This window comes from Panthera onca, chromosome B2 (genome assembly GCF_046562875.1).
Source record: "Panthera onca isolate mPanOnc1 chromosome B2, mPanOnc1 haplotype 2, whole genome shotgun sequence".
NCBI classification, from domain to species: Eukaryota; Metazoa; Chordata; class Mammalia; order Carnivora; family Felidae; genus Panthera; species Panthera onca.
In genome coordinates, this window is record NC_138343.1 from 70799758 (window position 1) to 70813157 (window position 13400).

Sequence of the window (13400 nt, forward strand, 5' to 3'; positions counted from 1 at the left end):
GTAGGTGTCAGTAGTGGCCGAGTATAATTCATTGCCAAGATGCAAAGATGGTTTTGTGGCAGGAACTTTTTCAATAACATAATTTATTACATCATTATTTTAATGTATTAAAATGATATTAATAGATGCTGAAAAGGCATTTGGTTAAATTCACCAGCCATTTCTATTAAAATTTCAATCAAACTAGGAATAAAAGGAAACTACCTAATGTGATAAATACTACTTATGCAAAACCAAGAGCAAATATCATTCTAGACATTAACCAAAAGACTTAAAGATTCAAGTTTGAAACTGTTATAAGGGAATTTGGTAACATGCTTATACATCATACTTATTTTAAAGGTAATGGTATGGCTCTATACTTGAAATAATCAGAATTAGAAATGTAAGAAATAATCCACAGACAATAATATAAAAACTTTAAATATTTTGTAATACATTTAATAAGAAAAGTTCAGGGTCTATAGGAAGAGAACCAGAAAATCTTACTGAAGAACTACATCAACAGCTGAACACATGGAAACATATACCCCATTCTTACAAGGGAGGATTAATTTCACAAATTTGTCACTTCTGCCCATGTTGTTATATATATTTAATGAATTGTAATTTATATCTCTATGTTTTTAAAAAATTGAAATATCTTACATTTTATGTGCAAGAATAAGTGTCCAAGGGAAGCTAAGAAATATATGAATATGAAAAATAATGATGAGATTCCTTTCGAGATATTAAAATGTTATAAAGTTAGCATAATCAAAATGGTTAGGTATTAGCATACAGATAGATCGGATAGACTAATAGATTAGTAAACCAAATCAAAAATTGCAGAATACATGGGAACTCAATATAGGAGAATGGTAATATTGCACTTCAAAAGGGAGAGAATGGTTTAGTAAATTAGTACATTTTATTTTCATATTAGAAATTGCTTAATTAGTTATTCATTTGAAAAGATTAATATTGGACCATTACCTCATATGATGTATAAGCATATGATGTATAAGCATTCCACTAATTTTAAAAGGTAAAAAATAAAATAATAAAATGTTTAAGAGATAAAGTTCGTGAGATAATGTGTATAACCTATATGTTGGGGATATTGTGAAAAGCAATATCGTTTTGCTATTAGTAAGTATTTACTATTATTAAGTTACTAACCAGATTATTAAGACAATGCATGATTGACCCTATATAAATATTAAGCTTTTTCTTAGGGCAAAAAATACCTGTGTTAGTTAAGATGCATTCCACTTGAAGTACCAAGAAATCCAAGTCATACAGGCTTTAACAAGAAGGGAATTTATGGGCTCACATGCCTAGAAGTCCAGAGGCAGGGTGGTCATTAAGAATGGCTTAACTCAGTGTCTATATCCAAATCATTTTTCTGTGATTCTCTCATCTTTGCTCATTTTTTTTTTTGAAATGGCTTCCTCCTGGGGTGCCTGGTGGTTCAATCGGTTGGGCGTCTGACTTCAGCTCAGGTCATGGTCTCCCGGTTCCTGATATCAAGCCCCCCGAGCTGGACTCTGTGCTGACATCTCAGAGCCTGTGGCCTGCTTCAGATTCTGTGTTTCCCTTTCTTTGCCCCTTCCCTGTACTCTCTCTATCTCTCTCTCTCAAAAATAAATAAACATTGAATTGGTTTCCTTCTGAAGCTGGTATCAAGAAAGCTATAGCAGCAGTTTTTCTAGAAGTGACACCTATACTTGACAATGGCCAGGATAAAAAGAGCCATTTTTTTCCCCCATGACCTATTCTTAAGAGTGAGGAAATAAAACCTTTCAGCCAGTTTCTTCTCACATCTTGTTGGCCCCAACTGGCTGCACTTCTGAATCCCTGTGGCTAGGGAAATGAACTGAGGGATTTAGGCCTAAATGTGTATGCAGAAAGGATTGTCACAAAACTTGTTTTTCTCAGTGCGGGGGATTTTGTGTAATTTTTACTTTCTTCTCTAATATCAGATTAATTTTTAGAAGTTCACGGGATTGTTACTTAATAAAAAATGATAAAGCTATTTTTTTGTGGAAAAACCTTATTTCATAACAGATTGCTGAGGAGAGTACAGATTTATATATATTTTTCTCTTTATCATTTCGTTTCTATTTTTGTCCTGGCAGGGAGTCTTTTTTAATGTAAGCCCCTTTTAAAAATGGCCCCCCAAATTCTATGTATGTACCAGGAAAGATTTTCCTCCAACAATTTGCAATGAGTTTAATTATGTTTCGTTATACGTTAGCAGTACAATTAACATTTACTTCTCGCCAAGCCTCTCTGCTTAGTTGGAACAATGGTATGGTTGACAGGCTTGAATTATATTTGTACCTCAACAAGTTTACTCATATTATGTCCTTGAAGCCATGCTAAGTTATACCACTCTCATCTGAGAGAGGAAACACACCAGTTCCTTTTGATCTGATCTGTGTAAGAGTGACTATGAGCAAATTCCGGGGGAAGTCTGAGCCCCCCCCCCGGCAGCGGTTGCAGGGACGAGGGATAGGGTGACCCTGCACTCACTGCACTAGTTGTCTTTACTGGAGCCTTCATTCCCCAGGAAATGGCACCGTACTGCCACACACAGTGGGCTATATTTAGCCCTGTGGAAACTGGAGAACTTGAACACTCACCAACAAGGAAGTCGAAGAGAGGGAAGGCTTAAGAGAGAAAGATGAGATGCTTTATCTTTTCCTCCTGTGATTTTATTTGGCAGCTAGTCATCCAGTTAGCAAGGTCTAGGAGATAACGAACAGATAAAACGCTGAGTAGTGAGAGATGGCTGGGTGAAGCAAAGGTAGCTGGCAGAGGGAAGGAGCGCGGGTCATTTTCATGTGCAGAGGAGGAGCAGCTATGGAATTGAGTTACTTAATCCTAGAGGGAGAGGTAAAGGCAAAGAGGCTGTTTCTGGAAAAGTTGGTCAAGACCTGAAGTGAAAATCTTTGAGTGTTGGAAAAATGGTTTTAAAAAAATCAGATATGACTTATGGTAACTTTCCAGCTATGTTAATTCAGGCAAATTACTTAAACCTCTCTGAGCCTCAGGTTTTTATTTATAAAGTGTAGGTTTTAAATACCTACCTCAGAGGGTTATGAGGCTTAAATGGGCCAAATATATGTAAAACACTCAGCATGGTGCCTAGACCATAGGAAACACTTATAAGGAGTGGCTATTATTATTACTTTGTTTTAATTTCTGTGTTCTGAATGGAATTGCTCTACTGTTCATAAAGAGGCAAGAATAATAATAAACTATTTGGCAAGGGGGACATTCTCGCTTTTGTTCCTCATACACATACACTCACATACAGGAAAAAAATTACAGGTGTCTTCTTGGTAACATAATCCACTCATAATGAGGCAATGCTCAAGAGAGTTATTCTACTGCATTACTCTGACACTGTCCACCTCTGTTTTGTAGTTGCTCAGCAAAGAGGGAAAACCTTCTGGATTCTCATGAACATGGGGTAAGTGTAGTGTAAGTGTGAGAGCAAACCAAAGCAAATCAATGTATGTCCTTTAGACACTCATTGCTAACTAAATATAATAGTTCCCATGGGTAAAATTAAACAAAAGATATGTAAATGCACCAATATTAAGACAATCAAAGAATGATAAAAAGCAATGTAGTGCACAAGGCCTCAAGTTGATATTTAGCCAAGATTATTAATTAAACTTCAAAACAAGAAAATATAAATTAATATTAGAAACATATTTATGTGTTCTAAGCAAAAATAAAACAATTCACAGAAGGTATTTTTGCACTGGCCAGGACTTGACACTATGAGACTTCTAAGATCTTTCAACTCTCAGGAAAAAGTAATATTATCATTCCTTTGCATGAAAAACACAATGAATATTGTCTTTTTAAATCTTACCTTCTCTTCAACTTGATTTTCTTCAGTTTTTCAGTGAGAAGCAATTAACACTAAAAGTCTTGGCAAATGGTATTTTGTAATCTGCATAACAAACATCAGCTCTACTCTTCAAGATGACTTGAGTTATTTTGGCTTATAGAGAAGTTTATAAAATTTTATAATTCGTATTTAAAAAATTACCAGCAACTTTCATTTACATTTCTTTCTTATTTTTAATTCTACAAGTTCTCTCTCTCTCTCTCTCTATATATATATATATATATATACACACACATATAAAGTCCTTTCCAATGCAATCTAGAAAGAGATAAATGTGCAGAATTTTTGTCTCTCCTATCTTTTCTCTCTCCTTGCAACAATACCCCATTGACTGTATCTGAAATTTAAAGTAAACAGAAATAAACTATAACTGTTTTTCTATGTGACTTATATATACACATACAATCAATGTATATATATGAGAATGTACTAAATTTTCTTATATATACATTAAAAAAGAGGGAAGACTCTAAATGACCTGAAATTCCCCCTATATTCTTTAGATTTCTAGAATTGGCAGATAGGTGAAATATATATATATATATATATATATATATATATATATATATAATCATAGGCAAATGGATCTAAAGGTGGCTGCTATAGGACAAGTCTCCTAGGAAGGAGTCCCTGAGATAGAGATCTCTGTGCACAAAATTTACTGGACTGCTCTTGGGACTGACACTTCCAGGGGAAGGGAAAGAGGCATGATGGGCCCAAGAAGGTAGCCTGTAATATATATAGTCACAACAAGACTTCAGCCAACTCCTGGGATTGGGTTAGGGAAAGAGGCCCACCTTTATACTGGATATGAGATGGCTGTAGGAAGGGACTCCACTCTAGGAAAGGAGGCTGACTACGCCTGAGGGAAATTCCCAGAGAAAGTTGAAAGCTGATGGCTGTCAGCAAACAAAATTTCTAGCTTCCAGGAGAATAGGATCCTTGGTCATGGAGAGACAATCTAAGCAGTGTGGCACTGGATCCAGAAGTCATGGAGGATAGATGTCATTCTTGGGTAAGGTGCTCACTGCGAATGTGAGGTGACTGACAGTTGAGATAACCTTTGGTTGCTACCCCAACCCCCACATAGATATTCCTGTACCCCATACTTGTCTGCCATTCCATCTGCTATTATCTTGGCAGAGGGATGAAACAGCAGAATACAGAGAACACAAAGATCAATTCTTTGCTTTTGAGTTTCAAAAGGTTTGGCCTTGGCAAAGACAACATATCTGAAAGAAAGCAGGCTGTGTAAGAAGAGAAAGTTTCTCAACTTTTCCCAGACTAGATAAAGATTTCATGGGCTTTGGCAAGGAAAAGCAGGAAGAAAAATAGAGACCTTGGAGGACTGTGAATTCCTGGGGTGGAGCTCGGGAGCTCAGAGCACAGGAATGAAAGAGACCACACTGTCCCTGACCTCAAGGAATTTACAGACTAGCAGAGAAGATACATTCAACAAATAAACGCCATAAAGCAAATTGACTATTATGATAGAACATACAGGAAGGGAACTGAACTAGGCATACACGTCTGGGAATGCTTTGCTAAAAAAGAGATTTAGTTGGGAATTTGTAGCATAAGTAGATGCTGTCTAAATGGAGAGTAGACAGTTCGAGCCCCGCATTGGGCTCTGTGCTGTCAGCTCAGAACCTGGAGCCGGGTTCAGATTCTGTGTCTCCTTCTCTCTCTGCCACTCCCCCACTTGTGCTCTGTCTCTCAAAAATAAATAAATAAATGTAAAAAAATTTAAAAAATAAATAAATAAATGGAGAGTAGAGAGAAAAAGTGTTTCAGGGAATAGGAGCACATGTAGAAAATTGTGAAGGAAGAGCATGTGGCATGTTTTAGAAGTCAAGAGAAGTCCAAGATGATTACTGGAATGGAGAAAGTAGAGGAACAGTAGGAAAGGTAGGCAGATTCATTAGGAATTTAGTGCTGTAATCGGTAGGGAAGGGATAGTGGTCAGAACTCCAGATGAGCCCTGGGAATGTATGGAATCAAATAGATTGGAGAGGTAGCACTGATGAGACTTGGTGATTGATTGCTGTGGGAATGAGAAAGAGCTTGTGGCAAATATGAAAGATCTAGTAGGATTGTCAGGAAATATCAAGTACCTGGTTTAGGATGATGACCAAGAACTTTACAGTAACACAAATTCTCTGGGAATATACTGTAAATAATAGCTCTGTATTCATACATACCTGTAAATCAGGTTATTTCAGAAGACCTCTCTGCCTTTGGTCTTTCCACTCCTATGGAGTTATTTATGCATCTTCATAGACCTAGAGAGAAAAACCATGACTATGAGTTTACTTAGGGATTCCATTCATGTGCAGTGACTTCCTAGAAGGAAGGGATTTGCTAAAGCGAGGTGGAAATAGGAGACTAGAGGGGAGGAAAGGTTTGGGGGGTCCTAAGGAAGTTTACCTTTTTGGCAGCTCAAGGTTATACTTTCTGGTGAGCTTCACTTATTGATTGATTCGTTCAAACTCTTTTACTGAGTACTTATTATATTAAAGGCACATTGCATGCAAGACCTTGTGAAAGATCTAAGGATGACTAGCAATTAGAGGGCACAGACTCCCTTGGTAGCTCTTTCAAGTCTGCCTTGGAATCGCTAGTCCTAAAGGATCACCCTTAGTGTTGGACTGAAAATAGGGAACTCTTCAAATTAGATCAGAAATCATTCAATATACCTTCCTTCCCTCATTTGGGAGATCTCTTGATCTCCTCCAAGTGCGAATCTTCCTGCTTCTCGTGGAGATTAAGCTCTATATCAGCTATTTCAACTCTTTCCTGCTCCAAGTCCTCAAACAATGCTACTTGGAGCTCCTTTTGATTTTTCTGACCTTTAGCCTGATAATATTAATGCCATTAGCTAACATGGCCATTTCCCATTCTGTCTTACCCCTGTACGTCATCATGAGTGTATCTCAAGCAAGAACACACTTGTTGCTTCAGACCTTCAGAACCCTTGACTCAGGCCTCCCCTGCCTTTTTCAGCAAGCCCATGGTAGCCTATAGACAGCCATTAAAGCACATGCTCATGAATTTGGACATTGCTTGTTTTCTCCTTCCTTCTCTCAATGGCACAACTTCTGGTCACTCCTGTTCCATTCCCTACTCTTTCCTGCTTTCCTTCAGTGTCCCCTCTTTCTCCTCTACTTTTCTTACTGGGTAAGTCATTAAGGGAAGCAGAGATCTGTAGTAATGAGAGCTGGGCAGGAGTTGAATACTCTTTCCAACTTTCCACTAGAAATACTTTAGATCATAGACTACTGAGATACAGAGAATTGTATTAAAATAATAAAATATTGCAATTAGCTTGGTTGGCCATTCCATAGGTATATAACTTTAGGTGAGTTATCTCTCTAAGCTTCATTTTCTTGTATGTATAATGAAACTAGTATGTGATTGATGAGTCAAGATGGATTTATTAGGAAGCCTATGAAGCTTAGCTAAAGCTGCACAGATCCCTTTCCAGAGCCTTGTAAAGGGCCATGGTAATTTTGTATTATTTTCTTAAAGATCCATCCTTCCCCAAACCCTATCAACTTCAAGTCCCATTGAACCTAACTCTGCCTCTACTGGTAGGGTTTTGTAAGAATGAAATAGACAATGTACAGGAAACACTTAGCACAAGCCCTTGACGCTATTGCTGTCACCATTATCATTATTAATACTAGTATATTACTTATCTATACAAAGGATTGTAAAAGCTCAATCAAAATTAAAAATCAACACCTGAAACTGATGTAACATTGTGTGTCAACTATATTCAAATGAAAAAACTTAAACTACTTAGTGTCAAACTTTAAAAGCTATAAGAACAAATGAAAAACATACATTTTCCAGTTTTTATAAGGCTTTATTGTAGTATATAGTAACTATTTTTCAAACATTTAAAATTTAATTTTAATTATAAAAGGTAGTGTATGATTGTTCTAAAAATCCAAACGTATAGTTAAATAAAAATCTTGAGTTAAAAATAAAGATCTCCTTTCTATTTCTCCCTTCCAGGCTATTGTTCCTCCCTCCCCAGAAACATTCTCCTCCTAATGTAATCATGAAATAATACTTTGATGTATGTTTTTCTGAATCTTAAAATGTACTTTCCATTTAAATGTAAAAATTCCTGGGGTACCTGGGTAGCTCAGTTGGTTAAGCATCTGACTTGGGCTCAGGTCATCATCTCGTGGTTCATGAGTTCAAGCTCCTTGTAAGGCTCTGTGCTGACCGCTTGGAGCCTGGAACCTGCTTCGGATTCTGTCTCCCTCTTTCTGCCCCTCCCCCGCTCATGCTCTGGCTCTCTCCCTCTCTCTGTCTCAAAAGTAAATAAACTTAAAAAAATTTTAACGTAAAAATTCCTATCTCACAAACAATACAAAAGTAATTTTTTGTTTTTTTTAAAGTCCCCCTGCTGTTGAAAACTGGCACAGAAAAGCAATACCAAATAGGTAACTAAAGAGAACACACACACACACACACACACACTCATAGTCCTAGCAGTTTTCACAAATCAAAATACCCAGAATCTGAGGAAACCAGGACTGTCTTCTTACGGATTTTGCCAATTCATGAAAGACCATTATTCTAAGTGTTATCAGAGAACACGTGCTAAATGGCAACGCACACATTACCTCGGTGTCAACCTGTGCTGAAGACCAGTGCTCGAGCCTCGTTCTACACAGGTCAGGGTGTGAAAGGCAATGGAAAGTAACCCCAGATAAGGCAAGGCAGATGGTATCAGCTTTGTGTCTCTTTTATCTTTCTGCTTCTGAGTTGTAAATATTACGCATTAAGCTACTGTATTGAGGAAGAAATAAAAATTAGTGTTGCTTCTGTATGCATTTTTTTAAAAATTGAAGAGTATGCCAACCATAGAGACTGACACATTAGCTATTAGAAAATTCCTTCAAATATGTGTACATGTACTATAAAAATGTGCATTATGGAAACTGTAAAGACCTCTTCATAAATTTTTTAAGTACTTTTTTGCTACTACTATAAATACCCCTTTGGAATTATTTCCAGTGCTTGGTGGAACATTCAGCCTGCAAAACACATTCACCTGAGAAAGAGTTAAATAGATAACATGTTTAAAAGCCTCATAATGTAAAGGAGAGATGGAAAAAATCCCCAAATATTATTTATTCAAGACCTTTGTGTCATATTCTTCCAAAAAATAATTATTTTTCAGAGAGAACATAGATGGTTGTTCTTATAATTTAATTCTTAAGGAGTTTTCATAAATACTTTTTAAAATGAACATGTTTTATGTGCTTTCTAGTTTAACCTATTAAGTGCAATTTAAAATTAAAGAACAGCTACAGTTCATAGTGAAATCATTAACATTGGATTTACACAGAATTTTTCCTGTCTATTATTTATAAAATGTATATATTTATAGCTTAGTGTAATAAATGTGAATAAATTAAACTATACATACTATTTTCTCTAATTTATGAACTTGATTTGTTTGTTTTACTATTACCTACATAAATAAACGAGTTTAATTTAAATATTAAGTTGTAAGGGAAATATATGTCAGGTCAGGTAACAAAGAACCTAAATTGAATAATTTAATTCCAGACCATCTTAAGAAGTATACAAATTCCATGGTAAAAATATTGTTGGCTTGTTTTGCTTTGAATATATTATAGCACAAAATCTATTTTTTCTTAAGCATTTACATGCTTAGTAGATTTCTCTCTCGCACATGCACACACATACATTTTACTAGTTATTTCTTTTTTCTGCCAGTTTGGTTTGTACTCACAAACCATAGCTAAAGTGGAACTTGCAAGTTGAAGTCCAACCAGTACCAGAATTTGATTGCAAGCAATGAAAACAAACTCTGCCTAATTAAACAGAGAAGAAATTTGTTGGAAGAATACAGGTTAGCTCACAGAATCAAAAGGAAAGCTGCTGAGCAGCCCCAGGAATGGCAGACCTAGAGCAGTTCTAGGGATTAGGTAAAAAGGAGCAGTGGACAATGTCTGCGGGAAGCTCACTGGAATGAATCTACACCCTGTCTCAGCAACATTCTGCTCAGGATCCAGATTCCCAGAATGAGAGTTCACAAGGCCACACCTTGACTGGGACATTCTGAACATCTTCACTGAAATTATGACGAAGAAGGCAGGGAGTTGAAAAGACATAGATCTCCAGAGGTAAATCAAGGCATGGTTACCAAAAACAGGAAAAGATTCTGGGAGTTGAGAGTAGTACATGTTCTTAGATTCTGAAATATAACATACTGTAACTACCATAACATTTATTTGTAATTGCTATCTATGGCTTTGATCATTAACAGTTAGAACATGTGGGAGGATATTGTAGCCAGCAAGGCTTTTGCTAAGAATAATAAATAAGGGAGTGCCTGGGTGGCTCAGTCAGTTAAGTGTCAGTCTCCTGGTTTCAGCTTAGGTCATGATCTCACAGTTTATGAGTTCGAGCCCTGTGTCAGGCTCTGCACTACAGCGTGAAGCTTGCTTGGGATTCCCTCTCTCCCCACCTTTCTCTGCCCATCCCTTGCTCACAGACTCTCTCAAAATAAATAAATAAACTTAAAAAAATAATGAACAAGAAAAACAAGGACATTTCTTTTTTTAAAAAAGTTTATTTATTTTAAAGTTTATTTTGAGAGAAAGGGAGGGCATTTGTGAACACAAGCAGGGGAGGGACAGAGAGAGAAGGAGATAGAGAATCCCAAGCAGGCTCCTTGCTGTCAGTGGGGAGCCCAATGCAGGGCTCAAACTCACAAACTATGAGATCATGACCTGAGACAAAAATCAAGAGTCAGTTGCTCAACTGACCAAGCCACCCAGGTGCCCCTGTTTATTTGTTTTTGAGAGAGGGAGAGAGAGAGAGAGAGAGAGAGAGAGAGAGAGAGAGAGAGAATCCCAAGCAGGTTCCACACTGTCAATGTGAAGCCCAATTTGAGGCTCAAGGCTCAATCTCAAGACTGTGAGATCATGACCTTAGCCAAAAGCAAGAGTGGGATGCTTAGCTGACTGAGCCACCCAGGCATTCCAATGACATTTTTTATTTATCCTATCTCCCTTCTCCTTCCACTTGTTACTACTAAGCTTTCAATGGAATATGAAAACCTTAAATGAAAACTTTCTCTGCACTTGGATATGTACAGGCAACAATCCAGGAAACCTAAATCACATTCCCAATTGTTTCTCTAATATGCTAAGAGATCTTGGCTAATTGAACCTTTTTTAAGGTTTAGTTTCTTCATTTGAAAAATGAAGGTGTTAGAATACAATTTTAGCTATAGCATTCATTTCTGTGGCAGGCAGAGCTCTTTGCTATTGGTTTCTGCCACCCTTTCCCAGGGTCAGGCCATTCAACAGAGGACCCATGGGCCCGTGTGCTTACATTCCTGGACGGTGACTAGTGGTAGGAGAATGTCCAGCCCCTGCTGAGGAGTTGGGATGAGTCCATTCATTTGTCCATGTACTCATTCAGTCAATCATTAGCCAGGCCTACAGTGTGCCAAACCTTAGGGGATGAAGGTGAGAGCCACTACCCTCAAGAAGTTCAGAGATATCGGTTCACAGTAATTCCTAAGGAAGAAACAAGATCTCGTGAATTTGAACAAACCTGAAGAAAAAGAGAAAGAGTCATATACAGATCACCCTAACCTCCAGTGCTAACTGTAGTGACTGGGTATACATAAAGGCTTATGGGAGCAAGGAAGAAAGCACCCTCTCCACTACAGAACAGGGTTAGAGGGCCAGGGATGGTTTCGAGGGGATTTAAAAAATAAATAGGAGTTTGGTTCATTCTTTCAACAGTTATTGTGCACCTTTGTGAAGACATGTGCACAGCAATGGAAAATGGCCATAAAATGAAAGATAGGTAGTCTAGGAGATGAGAGGGAGGGAGGAAGGAGAGAGGAAAGAAAAGATGTTGTAGACAGAAAAGTAAAGAAACAACACACCTGCAGTTATCACTACGTGAAAACAGAATAATATTAATGGCTAACGCTTCATGCTTGCTCTTTGCTAGGCACAGTTTTAATTGCTTTCCATGTACCGATTTATTTCGGGGACAGGCACTGCTATTATTCCTCTTTTACAGTTAAGAAAAAGATAGAGAGTTTATTTAGGCAACTTGCCCAGGGAAATGTGAAGAGAATGAGGTAGGTTTGGGATTTGAACTCAGACAAGTCAGGCTCTGGAGTCTCGGCATTTAACCACCATGCTATACCACCTCTGCACATACATAACAGCTGAACACTCATCCAATGTAAATTTAGTAGGGTTGGTCTATTTTAGACCAATTCAAAATACAGAGCCAGTTTAAAAGAATAAATTAGTACCCACAGCTATAAATATTCTTCTTAAAATTACACTATCATTTCCTTTTTATAGCTTCTTTTTTTTTTTTTAACCTTGGGCTAAACCTCCCCCAAATTCAGCCTTTATGACTGAATCTTTGGCCAAAAATTAACGCTTAACTAGAACAGGAGAAATTCTGATCCACTTGGGTCTTCCTAGGTCAGAAAAAGAAAACGTTTGAAAATTGAAAAGTGTGGTTATTTTGTTGTATGAAGATTAGCAGTTCTGACTTATAATAAATAAGTGAAAAATGAGGTCTTATGAATTTGAAGAAAACCTGATGGACAATATGTTAACGTTTTTTGTAAGACAATCTTGTCACATTCCTCCCCCTCATATTTAAGTAGTAATATCATTAAGAGTTATAAAATTTCTTATTTGATTATAGGGTTTTTTGTTTTCTTAGTACCACTCATTTTTATAACTATGAATTTATATAACAACATTATCTGGAGATACAAAGTCATGCAACTAATTTTGGTCTTGTTGTTGTTGCTGTTGTTGGGCTTTAACTGGTAACTGAAAGAATTTAGGGACTAAAATATTAAGAAATAAACAACATGACATACCCAATCTCATAATATAGCTTCACAGCACAGACATGTTTGAGGGTTGATGTAAAAGATAACTTTTTTGTCACTATAGAATTATCTTTCTTTTTTTTTTAATATTTATTTATTTTTGAGACAGAGAGAGAGCATGAACGGGGGAGGGTTAGAGAGAGAGGGAGACACAGAATCTGAAGCAGGCTCCAGGCTCTGAGCTGTCAGCACAGAGCCCGACGCGGGGCTTGAACTCACGGACCATGAGATCATGACCTGAGCCAAAGTCGGAAGGCTAACCGACTGAGCCGCCCAGGCGCCCCGAATTATCTTTCATTAAATAATGAGAATCTTAAGTCTAAAGCCTGAACTTCTTCTCTCAGAATTCTCTCTAGACCCTCAAACCCATGGACACCTTTCCTTCTTCTGAGCTTCCGTGACATTCACTCCCTCTTGTATCATTGGTCCTTATCATGCCCTGCCTGAAGGATAAGTGGTTGTTGTTTATGTATATACTATTATTATCTTGCTGGAGTATAAGTTCTCCAAGATGGGGACGGTGATTACATTCCTCTGTATCCTCTAATACAAACT

General features: G+C 37.2%; 1 long non-coding RNA gene across 3 annotated transcripts in view; it reads left to right on the plus strand.

Moving 5' to 3' along the window:
- LOC132667305 (uncharacterized) overlaps positions 1–13400 on the plus strand; it is an 84599-nt gene that overhangs the window by 55728 nt on the left and 15471 nt on the right. For 2 of the 3 annotated variants that reach the window (XR_013555677.1, XR_009605073.2), the window contains exon 2: positions 9674–10083. The exons of the other annotated variant lie outside the window; for it this stretch is intronic. This is a non-coding gene — a long non-coding RNA (uncharacterized LOC132667305). The remainder of the gene's footprint in view (positions 1–9673; positions 10084–13400) is intronic. 3 annotated transcript variants of the gene reach the window in all.